The sequence below is a fragment of the Lissotriton vulgaris genome, chromosome 10, assembly GCF_964263255.1.
Source record: "Lissotriton vulgaris chromosome 10, aLisVul1.2, whole genome shotgun sequence".
NCBI lineage: Eukaryota > Metazoa > Chordata > Amphibia > Caudata > Salamandridae > Lissotriton > Lissotriton vulgaris.
In genome coordinates, this window is record NC_141698.1 from 55,574,661 (window position 1) to 55,594,558 (window position 19,898).

Consider the following 19,898-nt stretch of genomic DNA (forward strand, 5'->3'; position numbering starts at 1 on the left):
TCTCCCTGACGACCCCCAGCGCCTGGTTACCCTTAGGGGTGATAAGTTAGCGCTTTACAAATGTGGAATTATTATTAGAACATTGGAATGTTGGGAGCTCCATTGAAAACAATGGAGTGCTCTGGGCTTATAATGGCTGGTATAAGCCTGGAGCTCCAACATTCCAATGTTTCTTTGTTCACAGCTCTGGCTGTGAACAAAGGCTTCAGGGAGCCTGAGGGGATTCCAATCCCCTCACGCTTCCAAAAGGCTTTGTTTTTTTTTGGTAGAACAATCTGTCCTCTAGTGACAGAATGTTCTAATAGCCTTATAGCCCTTCGTAGATGGGCTATACCGCTATTAAAGTCCCTCTCCCTTGTTAAAGGCCCTCGCCTTCGGCTCGGGGCCTTTAACGCTGGAGAGGGCCTTTAATAGCCGGTATAGCCCTCTACGGCGGGCTATAAGGCTATATTATTCTGCATCATCACCTCCTTTCTTTGCCATTAACAACGGTCTCTTAGTACATTGATGTTTCCCAACTAAGTTAAGGTAAAATTCATTTTCTGTCTAGTTATTTCTTTTCTTCTTACCTTAATGGCCTTAAAAAATCGTGTTCTGCTTGGATCCTCCTTTTTCTTAATAATTCTGGCCTTTTACGTTTCTCTGTAGCGGTCTAAAAAGCGCGGATCACACTGTTCATAGACCGCTGGATGTTCCTTTGCGTGGGCACATGGGTTTGGAAATGCAGTGCTTTTCACTACACAAAGTTTATACCAATAAATTACATGTAATACCAAAATGTTGTTAAAAATTAAAATATACTCAAAACATAGTGATATATTTTAAAGTGCTAAGGGTAATGTGCTGTATTCTCATCTGTAAAATGATGTACTTCATTTGTAATTCTATCTGTTGCATTCATGGTGAGGTCATGAACATTGCAGATGGCGTGTGAGTTGCGGCTGTTGGGGGTTGTGATCCTAATTAATTACGAATTTCGGTGTTTTTTTATTCAAAACCAGAACTTTAATTTCTGAGGTATTTTGAAACCTATATTGAGGTGTTCTAACCAATGCTATCCGCTCTAACCTTTGTTTTATTTGTGTAAAAAGGCTGAACAGAATATCAACAAACGGAGCAGGAATGCAAAACCTTCCCTAAGAAGTGCCTTTTTCTTGTTTTGATGTAAATCTGTTATGTAATTTTCAAGAAATTAGCATTATGAAAATGTGTCAGGTGGGCGTAAAAGACTTAAAAAGTAAGCTGTAGTTGAACACTTAGTCCACAGGGGGTCCATGAGTCAGATTTAAACAATAAAGACATATATAATTGATTTGTGGTATTTGTTTTCCAGTCATCCAATTTATGTCTGTGGGCCCAGCCTAAAAGCCTCTGACACAATACAGAAAAATGTGTTTAAAGTGGACGCCATTACAGGATACAGGGCTTGGAACGTGTATCCCAAAATAAAAATAAAAACCCACCTCACAAAACCTTCGGAGGCCAATAAGAGCCCAGAAACCTCTAAGGCTAATGCACCATCCTCTGAATGTTTTTTAAATATTAAAAAATAAAAGATATAAATAAATGAGGCCAGTTCTGCTTGGCCACTCGACGGCCACATGCAGTGGAGGTTGGCCTCTTATGGTTCGCGGCACACAGGACCCAGCCAGTGCTCAGACCTGGCTGTCTTCTTGCACCGGGTTGGATGCAGACAAAGGCTGTGTAGAGAAGAGCTTGGGAATCCTTGGCTAGTTGAGTGTGTATCCTTCCAGGTGGCCAGGCCCTGCACTGAGCCACTGCAGCTTATGAATGATGGCCAGGCCCTGCAACAAACCTCTGCTGTGAACAGCGGAAAGGGGTTATCAACCCGCAGGAGGTTGGGCGCAGGGCCTGGCACAATGGCTGTGCAGAACAGGGTGAGGGAATCATTAAAAAATAGTTGAGAGTAGTATTCCATCAAAAAAAAAGAGCATTCACTGAAAACCCACAATTTAAGTGATGTTATTGAGATAATTGGTAATAACACCTAAAAATAAATGCTTTAAAACAACCTCTGAAATTCACTTTAAAAGAAAACACACTTAAAATGAGATAATGGACACAAAGCAAACAATGCTGACATTTTCTGGGACTGGTTAGCTTTGCAATCCATAAGTGGCACAACAGCTATGCAAACCAAAACTTGCTTATCAAATGCAATGCTCATGACTAGTTAGTTTAAATACGTTTTATTCATTTTGTTAAAGAGATCTTAGTGCAATGTTGACAGGCATATAATACAGATCATAAATGATGTGCACTACAAATACAGTAATTTGCTTTAAAACGGTAGACGGATAATTATAATAAATAGATTCAAATATAGGTTAAAAAGAGCAACTACACCTATAAACAAAATATCAATGAATATGAACATGTACTCACTGCAATAAATAATACTACTTTTGTAGTTGTCTCTTTTGCCAATGGAAAAAAAGATAAGTGCACTAATCTGTCAGACTATTTTCTAGGGAACACAATCAGAGAGGGCAATGTTTGAGGCTTTGACATCTCATATTACACAAATGTAAGATATTAACACCTTGCGTGCGGTACGATTTACCGCCGGGTGCTAAGCCCTAACGGAAACGGGCGTGGTCATGACGGAACCGTTCCGTCATGAGCACAGCTCAACCGATGCTCATGACGGACCCGTTCCGTCATGAGCATCGAAAGGGTTAAACATTTTTTTAAAATAATTGTTATTGAAGTATTAAAGGTAAGAAAATTGGCAACACTAGCAATACAACTTCAATAGTAAATAACAATCAGATTACAAAATTGTGAAATAGTTATGAGGATCAAAAAGTGCAATATAAGTCAATAAATGTATAACAAGTATGTTTTGTATTATGAAAAGTAAAAGGGAGGAAAGAAGAAAAAAAGATGGTTTCTAAAATATAGGTGAGTGAGCAGAAAGATATGTGGTGAAAGGTAACTAGAATAGATCAGATTAAATTTTTCGAGACATCGAGATTGTAAAAACAGTAGCTATTCTATGTTCATCTCAAATAAAATTCCACCATATTAATAGAGATAATTTAGACGTGTCTTTCTAACAAGAAAGTATCACCTTAAATGCAAGAGTAATAAAAAGATCAAATAGCATAGGCTTAGGAGAAAGACTGTCAAAGCCTGGTGAGGCAGGTCCAAGAAAAACATTTTGCATTGATAACGGAATATTACATTGAAACTTTTTAAAGACTATTTGACCAGATAGATTACCAAAATTCCACAACACTGGAACAATAGTATAATAGGTGAATTAAGGTCTTTGCGAAGGAAGAACAGGACCAGCATAATGGAGAGGAGGTGGGAGAGAACTTGGAGCTACATTCAGGGTAAGGGGAGATCTGTTATAAATAAAAAATAAAGACTATGTAATTCGAGCTGCTTTCGATGTTATCAATATTTTAACTCAAAATCTATCCCAAAATAGGTGTGGGAAAGGGAGATGGATAAATCAGTTTACCACAATAGCTCAATAGTTGTTTTGGATCTTTCACGGATAGGCAATACTAGCATATTATATAAATAAGCAGCCTTGAGTATGGAGTCATGAGATATGTTACATAACATATGGGGAGTGAGTGATAAGATATCTAGAGCAAAATTATTGGCTGTTAAATGAGATTGAAGAGAAGACAATATTCAAATACATTCATGGATAAACAAATTTGGTAAATTGTCTTTTGTTTGCAGTAGGGAGAAGGTAATAATAGAATTGTGTTGTACAAGCTGATGAATAAACATAATACCCTTCTCTTTCCAGTGTTTATATTAGAATGATTTATACAGAAATGTGATACATTTGTTATACCAAATAGAGGAAGCAAAGAAACATAGACAAACATAAAACCTGTAGAAAATACTGTATGTAACAATTGTTGTGAATATTTCAGTATAGGATTTTTTTATATAATGGTGTAGTTGAACATATAAATTACGTCTTCAAATGAGAAACGCTTCAATAAAGAATTGTAAAAAACAATCCATCGTGGTATGGGAGTATCACAAAATACATGAGTTAAGGCAAAAAAAAATCTAATTGAAAATACAGAGTGATATCACTTAAAATCAGGAAAACGGACACCACCCTCACTCTTAGGACGTTTAAGTTTAGCCAAAGCAATACAGGAATGCTTAGTATTCTAAAGTAATTTGGTGCAGATTGAATTGAGTTGAAAAAAATAAGAAATAGGTATCTTAAAGAGTAACATAGTGTATAAAGGACATGTGGTACAGTCATCATCTTAATTGTATCCAACCTACTCCACCATGATAAGTGCAGAGAAGACCATGATGAAAGTAATTTCTATAGTGTTAGTGTTAAAGCATTAAAAGTACAACTAATTGTTCTCAAAACGGTGGAAGCGAACCAAATTCCAACATATTTAATTTTGGTGGGCACCAAGTAAAACTAATGTTAGCAAACATATATTGATAACATGAAGAGTTTAATTGTAATATTTCAATTTATTTTCAATTTCAGAAAAGTTCAATTTATATCTAGAATTACTAGAATATAAATACATTTTGTGTAGAATAGGCGGTAAAGAAGAAAGGGGATTGTACATTTAAACTAAAATATCATTAGCATAAGATGATCATTTGGTTTTGGTGGAAATATGTTCAAACCCTGATATGATTGTATTACAGCTAATACTTTCAAAGAAAGGTTCTAAACAGAGAATAAATAGTAAAGGTGATCGAGGACATCCTTGTTGTGTACCTTTATGTAACTGAAGATATTGGGAAAATTGATTATTGACAAAAATACAAGCAAAGGGAGCAGAGTATAACACTTTTACAAATGAAATTAAATTAGGGCCAAAAGCATACCATCAGGGAGTGGTATACATAAATTGCCAGTTAATATGGTCAAAAGCCTTTTCGGCATCAAGAAACAATGCAGCTAGAGGAGAGTGGTACTTTTTTTTACCAAAAACAATAATGTTAGATAACATTCAAGCATTGTCAGCAGCCAGTCTTCCCTTAATAAAACCAGATTGATCTGTTTTGACCAGTAAAGAAAGAATAGTCTCAAGGCGGCACACTAGGATTTTGGCAAATATTTTGCAATCATAATTATGAATGAAATAAGATGGATATTTTTACAGAGGGTTTGATCCTTATTGGGTTTGGCAATAAGGGCAATCAAAGCTTCTAGAAATGAACCAGTGGCCTTATAATCTGCAACAAAATGAAGTAGTTTAGGGTCAAACATGGAAGAGAAAGAGAAAACAAATTAAATAGAATGGCCATCTGGACAAGGAGCCTTGGATTTTTTTAAGGATCTGATGGCATCTGTTATTTCCAGGAAGGTTATTTTGTGTTCTAATAGATCAAATTTATCAAGAATAGAAGAAGGATTAGAGAGCCCACTGAAGAAGTGTGCATTTTATATTCTGAGGGGTTGTTATCATCAGAGTGCAATAATCGGTAATAGTCTTGGAAAGTGGTAGACAGGATGTCCCAAACCATGAGCATTCCATGAGACGTTAAACATATTGCGGACTGGGGTGAAAGATACAGGAAAACAGATGACACACTGTGAAGACGCTGAAAGAAAAAAAAAGAAACAATTTATTAATAAATATGTAACATATACACAGTGTAAAAATAAAAAAAACAAAAGAGCACTTACCAAACAAAACAAAAAAAGAGAAGAAAAACAACTAATAGGAAGTGACAAGAAAGTGATAGTAAGATAAATAAATAGACTATGGAGAGAAATCCAGATCTAAAATGAAGAGTAGTAGGGATGAGAATGGGACGCAGCAGCACCAAGAGCAAGAACAGCAGCAGGAGAAGGAGCGAGATTAGGATGTAGAAAATAAAACAGCCATGTAGAATGATTATAGAGGTAGCTGGAGGAAAGTAGAAGAAATGTGAGAATAGCAAGAGTTAGAATTATTTAAGACCGCTGGGCAGAAGTATCCATAGAATGATGTGAAATACTTTGGAGAAAAGATTTCAATTGGACAGAATATTCAAAAAAGCGTGTAGTGCCCTCATAAGTAATTTTACATAAACAGGGATACAACATGCCATAACAAATGTGTAATTGTCCCATTTGTGGACAGAGAGCAAGAAATTATTTTCTTTTAGTATTATTAGCATTAGAGAGATCTTGAGGGATGTAAATATTGTGACCAGACCATATAAGGCGATGTTTTACTTTTTCTACCTTCAACACATGGATCACGTTTGTTAATTCCAAGAATAACATTATAATTCCTCTGCGTCTGATAGAATGAGGTTGGAAGCGACCAAGACGAGGTGCACATTGAATGTTCAATGGTTGGTCATGAGGAAGGTCCAAAAGCTCAGGCGGGAACTTTTCCAAGAAGATAAGGAGGTCCAGACCCTCCAAATTTTATGGAAGGCCATATAGACAAAGGAGTATATCTGTTACGATTTTCATGGTCTTCAGTATGCAATTTGAGCCTTTGGATTTCTTGTTCCAGAGTAAGAACCATAGTAGTAGGGTCATGTAGATCACTTATGCGTTGCTCCATGTCAACCAATTTTGCTTCCATAGTAATGCATCTATCTTCAATTTGTTGGACTTTTCATTAGTACTAGTCATGAAGGGTTTTAAACCCTTCATAAAGTATAGTGTCAACAACAGGATAATGTGATGACCTAATGGGTGAGGGGGTCATTTCTCACTCGCTTTGGTTTAGTACCAAAAGAAGGCTTGGCAGTACCTAAAATGTAATTGGCCATTTTAGCGTGACGTAGAAGCCAATGTGTTAGCTTTTGTGATGGTCTGAGCCTGCCCATACGCTGTAAGAACAGCACGCAGAAATATGCAAGTGGAGGAGAAAGTATGAGCATGCTCCAAAATGAAGATAAGAAATATGTATCAAATTTGAGTATAATATAAGATATCCATAGCGAAGAAGGCACTCAAAAACAGTCAAAATCCCAGCATGAGAAAACAAGCATTTGCAATGCAATAGGTCTCGCATTATTAAAGTTTGAGCTATTGGTGTTGCATTCTTTAGCAATGCCAATAGCTCAAACTTTAATAATGCGAGAACTATTGCATTGCAAATGCTTGTTTTCATATGGTGCCAAACAGGCTGAGGCATTTTACTCGGGGTCGTTTTACTGGTGGCCTTCTGGTCGCGGCTGATAAATGTTACATTCTTATGCAGCAGCTGCACTGAGTAGGAGGCTGACGGGAGATATTTACTGGCGACAGTTCCCTCTTTTCAGGCCAGGGGTTAGCTTCTTTTACTCGCACTGTACCAGTGTTATGTGTCGAGGACGAGCATTTAGACCTTATTTCAAGATTTTAAACACCACATATTTTTCACTATTTTCTGGAGCGGCACTGCAGGCCTGTCACTTCATCCACCTAGAATGCTGGTATTCGCATCCACAAAAGAGGTCCCTCCACTCTGAAGCATCTCTTTCCTGTTGTGGTTTCCTTGGGCTAGGTTTTTTGTTGGTCTGCGTGGAAAGGGTTAACATTTTATGCAATATTCGCACAGTTCGGCCGAGCAGAACACATTCGTGAAAACTTGGTGAATTAATTCCACAAGCGAACATTTTTCGCAGGTGGATTTTGCGTTTCAGTGACACGTTTATCCCGCTGCCACTCGGGAATCAGTTGCTTTTCGGAAGGACATGGAGTTGGCGAGTAGATGAGAGCACCATGTGAAAGAATGATGGCGCGAGCAAGAGTTACTCTGTAATTACTGCAAAATGCATCGGGTGAAAGGTACATGACGTCATTGCTGGTTTTGGTACCAAATGCTCTCTCGTTATGCGCTCACTGACCACATGATGGCGCATGTAAGCAACAGTAGAAACACTGTTGGAGATGCAACAGGATTCATGCGTGCTGGGGGCCTCATCCTCGTGGTGGGGTGTTGCCAGACACCCCCTGCCAGAAAAAAACAGTTTGTAAACTAAATGCACATTGTAACAGGAAAAATAGACACGAGTCAGTGTTTCCTAAAGACCTCTATTCTCTGTTGTCGTGACTCGTGACCCTAACGCTGCCTTTCTTTTTCAGAACGCTCGTGAGATCGCACTGGCACTTTTAAATGAACACCCAGTCCGTGTTACTTTTAAATAGATACACAGCCAATGACGTAGCGCGAAATGAGGGGGCCTCCCTAGTCCCTACTAATGTGATGAAGTTCCGGAGGTGGGGACACAGTGCGCTGGAGTAAGCTTCAGGCGTACGTGGTGTACAGGCAGGCACAGTGCGATTTAGTACGCTGCAGGTGTACGTGCCGTACAGGCAGGCACAGTGCGCTGGAGTACGCTTCAGGCGTAAGTGGCGTACCTTTGTGCCCTGAAGCGGCGGACGGCACGTTGGTAGCAAGCACAAGCCGTACTTGGAATCCTCACATGCGGTGCGGCTTCGGGGGCTGGAGAGTGTGGGCCGTACTTTGCGGGGTACAAGCTTGTGTGTGTGTGTCTGCGAGTGTGTCTGTGTGTGCGTGTGTCTGTCTGTGTGTGTGTCTGTCTGTCTGTGTGTGTGTGTGTGCGCGCGCGTGTGTGTCTGTGTGTATGTGTTATCCGCTTCCTGGCAATGTGGGACAGGAGATGTGCACGGCGTGTGGGTGTACGTGCGAGCTCACATGGGAGAATCCCTGCACGTGCCCATCCCCTGTCTCACATTCCCAGGAAGTGAGTAACAAAAGATGCTTCGCTGGACGCAGCAGTGCTTTGCACTGCTTACACCAGCTCGACCTAAAAAGACAATGACAGAAAAAAAGAAAGTAGCAATATCTATGTAGAAAATGCTGTAAAACAGAAACAGCATATAAGCATCTTAAATGGCATTTAAAAAAATCCAATTCAGTGAAGAAAATGCCCGAATAAGCTTTAGAATCGGAAACTCACAGAACATTGATGAAAAAGTTCATCTATATTTAGCATGTAAGGAAAACAAAACATGTATAAACTTTGCAGGGCGTTTATTTGCTGAAACGCTAGTATGCCTCAGCAGGGAGCAATGGGTTGCGAGCGGCATGTTAAAAAAATAGTGTCCGCCAGCATCTGAAGAGAAAAACTCACTGCCGCAGCTCCGGGTCAAGGAATGCACACAAGAAGAGTCAGAGCAGCTTAGAATGCTGCACTGACAGACAAAGACATTCTGGTGTGGAGCAGCCGACTCAAAGAGAAGTTACGAGAGTGTGGGCCAGATGTAGGTGTCAAAATACCGGTCGGAATCGGCCAAAAAAATCGATTTACGGCCGTTTCCGACCGGTATTTTGACATTGGTATGTAGGGGCACTGAAAACATACAGATTCGGTAATTTTACCGAATCGGTAATTTTACCAAATCGGTAAAATTACAGATTCTGTAAAATTAGAGAATCGGTAAATTTTACCGATTCGGTAAATTTACTGATCGGTAAAATTACCGAATCTGTATTTTCCTATGTAGGTAGCACTTCTAACAGTGCTACAGGGCCTTTAGAATTCGTTATTTACCATGTAATACAATTGCATGGTAAATGACGAATTCTTGTGTACATGCACATCTGTTCATGTACACCTGTGCCATGTGGCACACAGATATGCCCTAAGGGCTTGTATGTGTGCCACATGGCACACAAGTCAGTTACAGGGGTGCAACAGGGTGCCAAAGTGACACCCTGTCCCCCTTTGCAATTCAGTATTTTTACTGATTCGGTAAATACCGTATCGGTATTTGCTATTGAATCCTATGGGCTTAAAGGCCCATAGGATTCAATAGCAAATACCGATTCGGTATTTACCGAATCTTACCGATTCGGTATTTTTACCGAATTTTTTACCTACATAGCAATTACCGAATAGTAAACACCGAATCGGTAAAATTCGGTATTTACCATTCGGTAATTTGTTATTACCTACATCTAGGCCTTAGTAGGGACAAGAATACTCTGTGCGGCCATCTTCCTCAGCGCGCACACCACGCCCCCCAATATTTTAAACTTTAACAGTGGAACCTTTGAGTGTTATGCCTCAGCAACATGTTTATTCATCTCACATATTGTTTTTGCTTGTGCATTTTGTGGCAGCGCCCCGTGTGGTATTGAGTAGGTTTATTATTAGGATTAGATGCCATTTCGTGAATGTGATTTAATCATAATGTCTCCTGCTGTTTGCATAGGTTGCTTTGACATTTGAATTCAGGTTTCCTTTACGTGTAAAGTGCTTAATTTCTTCTTGTTGGGCTAGATTCAGGAATAGCAAGAATTTACAACAACTGTTCTTCTCTTGCTTTCTTATTATTATACTAGTATTTGTAGATGCTCGTTGGTGATTGGCTCCTTTCAGTGTCATATTTTGGTTTGCCTTTGCATATTGTGATCCAAACTACATTATATTTTAGGATAGTAATTCCCTTTTTGAATATCACATCATTTTTACCTTCTAAAACCTATTCTTCTATCCCTTTATTTCTGCATTCCATATTTGACTACTTTGGTAATGTTTGTTCTTGTAACTTAAGATTTAGGTGAAGTATGCATATACTTATGTCGTGAAGATGAACAATTGAGATAATGATGTCTTAATAGTCTATTATACTTTGTTTAATGCTTTATAATATTAACATGTTTTATGGTAAATATACAGTATCATAATTGAATATATTGTAGCAGATGCTTGTAATTTCTATACGAACCTGAGTAAAATATAAATAAAAGGAAATGAATAAATAATTAAAGGAGTTTTGTGCTCCTATAGTTTTTCCATGGACATATCCTTGCTTGCTCTTGCATTCGTTGCTCCAGGGGATACTTCTTCACCAACATGAAATGCAAACAAGAACAAGCGCCCGAGGCTGGAATGCACTGAAAGTACCTTGTTGCCTTTTCTGCCCAAAGGGATGTGATTTTGCCAACTCTTGCCAAATAAGAAGTGAAACATCAGATATATCTTCCTCACCAGCACCATGAACAATGTCAAAGATATAATTCTCATCAGCACCACCGCCATCTGAAAATATCGCACACAACAGATCAGCACCCATCGCATTGTCTCGTGATTTTTACCACCTCCGTTGGATACATAATCTTTATCAGCACTGCCAGTAACACAAATAGTCATTTGAGCATGCAACCACCACCAGCAGGGACATCATACTGAAAGCACAGCCACCAGGCACTAGCCTTACAACTTTATTACCAGCACTACAAGTATCTTCTATACTAGAACTTCCATCACAAGGCACCATCAATACCACCACAGCCCCGCCAACGGAGGGAGCACCCAGCACCAGCAGAAACATCACCTGTAGACCCATCTCATCATCCCCAAATCATGGGCATGAGCCACAGAAGCAATCCAACTTATTTTGTCTTGTCCATAAATTGATAAACGGTTCGAAAGTACCGCCTAACCCGAACCGTAAGTGGTAATCTACCTCCTTAGCACTGCTTAACATCGCATCATTTAAGAAACCCACTAGTGTTGATAAGCTTTCCCCGTAGCTGCATTAAAATTGCAGGACATTCTTCCAGTTCATATCCATTGTGAGCAAGTTTTCTAGGAGTTCCCAAAATTGTCAAGACCTGGCTTTATCCTTCATAGTCAGTCAAGATTAATCCATGAAATAACTACAAAAACGCCCATCAGAGTAGAAACACCATCTGCTTGCATGATGTTGATTCACCAAAACACCAGGTGTAGCAGAAGTGATCACACACACACATCTTGTCCTCAATGACTTCACAGGAAGTGACATCATATGATCTTCCTGAATCCCAAGAAATGATGTCACAAGAATTTTATTCTGATGAAATCATAATTGACGTCACTGAAGCCTGGAATATACCTCAAAGAGAAAAGGTATAGCTAAATCACAGTAATGCACAACAACAACAAAAAGATTAAAAACACAGTAGTGCTCAGCCCCACTAGTTCTAATTTATAGGGACTATAAATTGCATATGAACTATGTTGTGGGATTGACTTGCTCCTTTTTATTGTTACTAAGTTTTGGCGTCATCGCTTGTGTGGAACAGCACAGAAGTGGCAGCTCTGGTCAAAAACATATTTTTTTCCACATATTCACAATAATGGATGCTGGAAACCATTTTACAAAATGTATGTTTTTTTTTTGTTTAACTATATTTTGTATTAAAAAGAGTCCACATTCCACTTCTTAATGCAGTTATTTTTTAACTTCAATTGTAATCTTACAGTGGGATCTGCGGAAAAGTGAATAGTGTTCATCAGAAGACTGATTATCTTCTGTACTTGGTACTGTTTTTTCCACTTCTGGGGCCAGGCGTTGCAAAAGCAATGCTAGGGGTTGCAAGAGGTACGCCAGGGGTCGCAGATAAGACCAGTCGTGACCCCTAAATGACGTCCTTGCATTTGTACAATCTGTGCACGTAGATATCAGCTTCCTGACTCAATTCAAAGAAGCTTCGTGCCACCTTGCAAAACCAGAAATGGAGACCTCATCCTGAGCACGACTTCCACCAAAAGAGACACCATATTGGCCATTTCACCAACCATCTATGTCACAATTACCACCTCCTTATATGCCAGTCTGCATCCAAATCTCATCACAGTAAACATTCCCACATTAAAAATAAAATCTTTACCATAATCAGCTTCCCTATCTATACCAAAATCACAATTGAAGTGCATGACACAATCCACTTCCTGATTCATATCACAATACAATATTTGTTTGCATACCGACCACAATCCGCTTCGCCCACTCTCATAACCACAATCAACTACAAGTGAGCAAATTTTTTTAGGTCGAGCCCAGGCAGTGCATGCGCTGATCTGCGAGGCATGATGTATTTGAGTATGGGCATGAAGCTCTGCCCTTATTTTTCATTGGCTTGTGTCATTGTCCTTTATAAATGCTGGTTTCTGAGTCGTTAATAGGCTTGTTAGTCCCTCCTCAGTACCACCTTGTCTTCAGTTGTAACCTCCCATGAGGACTGGCCCTTTTACTTCTGTTGTTACACTGTAGGTCTTATTTTAGTCTGTATGCACTATTTTCTTTAATGAGTTTTTCCTACTGCCGGCACGCCATGCTTTTCTGCAACATTCAGTGTGCCATGCGCGCTTTCACTTTCTAAGCAGCCTGGGACAATGGCGGCCGCTTCTTTGAAATTAAATATGTCTCGCATTTACAAGAGTTTGAACTATTGGCATTGTAAATGACAATGCCTTTTATTTGTGAGTTAATTATCAAAACAGATAAATAAAAGGCATTGTCATTTACAATGCCAATAGCTTAAACTTTCGCAAATGCGAGATCTATTGCATTTCAAATGCTTGTTTTATTAGACCTGTGTCGGCTGGTGAATTTGGAAAATGTCTTACTTCACCAAAATGTTATTTTTTCTCCTATTGATGGACTAACCAGCATGCAATAAAAAACTGCAACCCTGCCTCCCAGTGACCATTTTCTGCTCCAGCATGTCCAGTGGGTGTGAAAAACTGGAACAGTAAAAGGTGGTACAGAAGCTACATTGTTCCAAGATCACTGGTAATAGCTGCGGGAAAGTGACAGCAGTGTGAGGAAGTATACTGGCCAAGTAGGTATGGTGCTGCTGGGGAGGGAAAAATGCAGGTGTTTCTGCAGTGCCCAGGGATCCAACCTGAAGCAGTTTGACACAAGGGAAGTGGAACCAACATGGCCGAGATACATTCTGCTGGGAGTGAAGTGTTCTGAGCAAAAAAGAGGATAATGGTTCCACACAGTACTTAATTTGTATTTAACACCTTAGGAGCGTCGAACGTTCAGCGCCCAGTGCTGAACGTTCGAATAACGGGTGCGGCCCCGTCGGCCAACGGTCGTGCGCAGCACTGGCAAGGTAGTGCTTGCGACGACCGTTGGGCAACGGCAGCACTTAAAGGGTTAAAAAAGTGCCAGTGCCCCTTCCAGGAGGCCACTGAAGCTTGCACCACACATTGCTCTGCTATGCTGCCAATGATAGTAACAAGATAACTACTAACCAGCACATTCCTAGAGTGTGTCAGATTGGACTATTTCAGGCCTCCAGAACTATAAGAATGGTTTGGGTAGCAGGTAATTGTCATTTTTAATGTATATTGAATTAATAAATACCTGCTGTTGTGGTTACCGCCTTGTGGCAGACTGTCACGGGCGCTGGTCCTGACAATTAAGTGCTGGTGCTGAGCACTGGAAACCACCGCCTCAAGTTAAGCACTGGTTCCAAGGTGGCACCTGCCTCCATTGCACGCGGTGGACCTTGTGTGACAGTGGTGGGAATACAAACTATCTCCGACTGCCACAAAGGGCTGTTGTAGGTGACACTTATCTTTATTTTTAACTCAAGCAGCTATGTGAGGCATCTTGTAGGCCACTCTGCTCCTAGGACCATTCTAAAGTGTCTATGTAGTGGTACCATATAGAATGTTTGACTTTCAAGGAGATGGGCTCTGGGTATGAGGCAATTATTTTTAGGCGCAGGTGGATGAGATGCATTTCTCTCCAATGATACTCTTCAACTTCTGTCCTCTGCATCATATTGCACTTTGCATTGTGCTTCCCTCAGTGGCTACACTATGCATGCTTGCGACATTTAGAAGATGTATGCAATGCGGGGAGTCAACAAACTTTGCAACTTCGCATACCCCTATAACAACCCCAGTGATGCCACAATATATTTGAGATCTCCTGTCAATGAATAGGCAATGGATCCTGATAAACATTTAGAAGCTCAATCGATTAAATACGAGAGCCAAGGGCCATCATCCCACACTGACCAATGTAGTTTGAAATGTTCACATCATGGTTGACTCTGACCCGTTCATGGGGCAACATTCACCTGCAGTCACACAATCTTCTTTTCCAGCTCACACTATTGAAGCTCATTCTGCTTTTCATGTCTTTCATCTCTCAGGTGTCTTCAGTTAATGGCTTTAAACCACTTCGATTCACACTTCCATTACCTTAATGCAGCGAGTATAGACTGTTGAGAACAAGTTCAGAGCTTGGCTGCTAGAACTCTTCGGAAACTGTTTGTCCACATCAAGTCTGATCCATTCACGGACTCTCAGTGGAGAAGGACTTCAAGTTCAAATCCATTTGCCAGGCTTTGCTTTTGGGGTTCTAGTTTTGTCATATACTGTCCTGCCAACACTTTAAGATTAGGCCTTAGTGGCGAATTCCTCTCCGTTCATGGAGTTTGTGGTGTTTCCACACTCTGCGGAGCACAAAGCATTTTGAAAAACTCTACGAAGTGGAGTTTTTTCTTTGCTCGCCCTCCCCAATGTTAAGTTGGCGAGCGAGGAAAAATCCAACACTAGACCACCTCCCAGCGAGACTACTCAACACAAGCGGTACCGGATGGTCGTGACCGCTCGCATTGAGAAACCCTCCGTTTGCATTGAGGAAGATGCCGCTCGAGTAGAAAATCTACCTGAATGACAGAAAGAAGCAGCGCCCTCTGGCGCTGCAAATTGTGCAGTTTCCTCTGATTTTCCAGCGTGGGACAAAAACCCAGTGCTAAAAATTAGCAGGAACGGCTTGACCAAATGCACTCTTCTGTTTGCCTAACTCCACGTAGCGTGGCAGAGTTTTTGGGTCACTAGGCTAAGTGCTGCATAGCCGAACTCTGCGAACTCTGCCCAGGCCTATTTAAGATCTTCTACTAGAGGCTTTTTTCTATCTTACATTGATAAATCCTGTTTGGGAGATGTCAAGACATTCAGAGTTTTTTGGCCAAAATTGTGTCAACCGTGATTTTCACAGTTTGAGTCCTGGGGCATTCCTGCCACAGACCCTCAAGTTGTAGATCAGGAACCCCTTTGTAGCACTCGACTCTCCAGGTAGCGAGACAGGGCAGGCCAAGGTTAACTCAGGTGGGTGTTATGGGCGAGAAACTCAGAACTCTGTCGCGTATCAATTATCACTCAATAAAACACAGTGCGGTCACTCTTTTATTTTGAAAAAGAAACAGTGCCATAATGCACAGAAAACTAAGTACTATGCACAAAATCACAAATAATTTCAAAATGGCAGGTGGAATTAGCAACTGGATCCCCTGCTTAAAGGGGGCTTGTAAAAATAATAGATTGTAAAATGCACACCATATTAAAGGTTACAGTAGGCAAGTAACCCCCTTAACCCCCTGCCTGCTGCCGCGATTCTGCGCCTGTGCGGCAAAATCACGAGTGGGCGGGTTTATGACGGCACCCAGCCGTCATCGGAACACGAGCGCCGTAGTGCATGACGGATTGAACAATCTGTGCAACAGCTGACCCTAACCTCTAAATTAGCATGTCCCTATGGCAACTATAAAAAAGTCAGGTCTATTGCCTGTGTTACGCTGTTCGCAATGATAGTCACCCTTCAACCTTTGACAAGCATTGTTGCCTTCAGTATCCTCAGCTTCCTGACTTGTGCACAAGAATAGCATCAGTCAATCTCGCTCCGCGATCAAAAAAACAACATTTCTTAATATTTTTTACCAGATTGCTTAGCAACACAAGCAGCGCTCTGCTCCTGGGAAATGAACAATAACTCAGCCCAAGGTTGTATGTTGGAACCATGCATGCATTTACCACGCTTGCCTTTACAACACGGTCTGAACCACAAATGCATCTTCATGTCACAATTAGTTTAGGCCGCAGATGGACAAACCTCAACAAAGAAAACGGGAAGAATCTTCAACCAAACCCTTTGTTGGAACTCACCCCGAAGCCGCTAACTCCCTAGTAGATGAATCGCTAAAAAACCCATTAGATGAAGTGACCCCCTTTACACCAATACAGAAGGAAAAGAAAGTAAGGTTTGACCATGGTTTATGAATCATCTGGTTTTCTTAAAAGAAGACTGCAAAGTTCTTGAAAGGAATTGGAGGAAAAACTATGAGTACAACCTAAAACTCTCCTAAAGGATAGCAATCAGACACCACCACCAGGAAATCAAAAGAGCACAGGCAGCATATGATGAAACCACAATTATGAAAGAAGGCAATGCCCCAAGGGAGCTTTTTTGCTTTGTCAATTTGCTTCCTACTCAGAAAGTTGAAAACTCGCTGCCCAGCCGCACTACAGTATGCTGTAATGAGCTTTCAGCCTGTTTTTAAGATAAAGTGGCAGCTATTTATAGCAACCTGCAACAGGCAAGAAGCTCTCAGGCAATCCCACCATGTTTTCAAGCTCCACAGAAAAAAGCATTTTTCTCTTAAACTTCCCACCAGTCACGATGAAGTCGCTCTCTGACTATGGGGCCTATTAGGATGGCGGACGGACCAGCGTCTGTCCGTCACCCCCGAGGTGGAGGGACCGTCCGCAGGGGCAAAGGCGTTCCCTCCGTGTGAATTAGAATGTGACCGCCACCCTGGCGGTCACATCCCGTATATTTTACATTGCGGCGGGTGCTGCTTTAAGCAGCACCCGCCGCAATGTAACATATGCATGTGTAGCCTTGGCATGCACAACTTGGCAGGCACCTCGTGGTGACTGCCACCCTGTGCATGCCAAAGCAGGGGGGTACCATAGGTACCCCCCATGTGCACCCCCCACCCCCCAATACCCTGGGGGCTCGCAACGGGCCCTCCAAACACGAAGGACCACATGCTTTTCCACGGCAGAAAAGCCGCCGTGGAAAAGCATGTTTTCTGCCCCATCCTAATATGGCAGGTGGTGTCTGATAGACACCGCCACCATATAAGAGCTTTTCCGCCACAGTCGGAAGGCGACTGCGGCGGAAAAGCGGCGGACGGTCATCCCATCCGCCGCTGACCCCCCAGCCATCCTAATGTGGCGGGGGTCTTTGAAGGCACCGCAGCGGTAAATCCGCATCCTCCGGGCCGGCAGTGGCTTCCGCCGGCCCGGAGAATGCGGATTCACCGCAATCCTAATCGGCCCCTTAGTTGACAAAGTCAAATCTGGCTCCCCACTGGATCCTGCCCACCTCACAGTCTTACTCAAGGAGCACAAGAAATCCTGCCCACAATGTTGGAGCTATTCAACCTAGTTCTCTCTACTGGGATAGTTCCCTCGAACCTCTGCCAAAGAAATCTAATCTTGACCCATCGTGCCCGTGGAACTATAGAACAATCTCTCTGTTTCCGGTCATGGGGAAGATACTTGAACGACAGGTCAATCAAAAATGTTCCCAGTTTATGGACGCCAATTTACTCTTCAACTCAATTCAAACCGGTTTCAGGCCTCAGCACGGCACGGAGACTGCACTTTTAACGATCATGGAAGAGCTGAAACTGCTGCTCAACAAGAGACATCGCAGCAATCATACTCCTGGACCTGAGTGCTGCTTTTGACACTGTCGATCATGTAACATTGGTAGACAGGATCAGAGACTCTGGGATAAAAAATCTGCCCTGAACCGGCTCACATTATTTCTGCCAGATAGGTCCTTTCAAATATTGGAGTCCCTTGTTATTCTGATGTCTTTGCAATAAAATGTGGGGTCCCACAGGGCTCCTTGCTGAGCCCAACACTGTTCAACATTTACTTAACCCCTTTGGCAGACATTCTGAAGGAATTTGGAGTGTCAATCGTGTTTTACTCGGGCGACACTCGACTTTTCGTCTCACTCGCCCCAGAGACAGGACTAGTTCAACGACATCTAGCCCCTTGCCTAGAAAAAATTACATGGTGAATGGCAAATCGTTCACTTGAACTAAACGGAGATGAAACAGAGGTGAGGGTTCTAGGAAACAAACCAAACCCTGAAATGAACATCGAATGGCCAGGGAGTTTTAGAATATCCCCAACCACCATGTCCCTCATAAAGAGCCTGGGAATGTGGCTCGACGGTGCCTTAACTATGGAAGCACAGGTAAAGAAACTTACAGCTTCCTGTTTGGGGACAATCAGAACCCTCCGAAAAATTATTGACCAATTACCTACTGTCTCTAGGAGAATAGCAGTGTGAGCTCTGATCTTGTCCCGTCTTGATTACGGGAGCTCCTTGCATCTTGGCGCCCCTCAATACATCATCAAGAGAGTGCAAGTGATCCGGAATGTCGCTGCAGAGCTGATTCTCAATCTGCCCAAACACGCTTCAGCAAAAAATGCGTTAGCCGCATTGCACTGGTTCTCACTAAAAGAAAGAATCAACTTCAAGACACTCGGCCTGGCTCATAGAGCAATAAATCGGAGGAGCCCTTCTTTGATCATCGACCTCTGGTACCTTATACCCCTTCCAGGACTTTAAGATCTTCTAAGGCGCAACTTTTAAAGGTGCCTTGAATTCAAAGGACTAGATGGAATGGCAGGTCCTTTTGATACTTGACCCCAAAAGTTTGGAATTCTATGCCAGCCAATCTGAGAAACCATACGAATGAGATCTGCTTCAGGAAAATGCTTCAGACATGGCTATAGCCTCACAAGCCAATCTGCCCCGTATCGATTTGCCAAGCACGGGTCATGCCTCACGTAGCGCTGGAAAGCCTTCAGATAGCCATGCACTTCACAAATTAGCATAACAGTTAGCATAACAATACATTCCTTTACCGTGCAAGCCGTTATAATGACTTGCCTTAGGGAAAGCGCTGGACTTTGGAATATTACAATTTACTATTCCAACACCGGTCTGCACAATAGTAGGGAAAGTGTTCGATTTAAAGTCCACCATTGGTCCACAATGCTTTCCCCAAGGCAAGTCATTGTAAAGATGCATTCGTGGTTTGGACCGTTTTGTAAAGGCACAGAATGGTTCGAGCCACGTTGTAAAGCCCAACGAGTGCCTTCTAACAGAGCCTGGCTTCTAGGGTCATTGATTCTCCCTCTTGGGTACACCTCGCATGTATTCATTTTCTCCTGGAGGAGGGATCTTGTTGGTAAACCTGTCCTCTAGGCAGGCCCCCAGAATACTTGGAAATCAATATGGATGCTCCCTTTCCCTTTAGGAGCTCTCTCCCACATATGCAAAGTTTGCCCTGAGG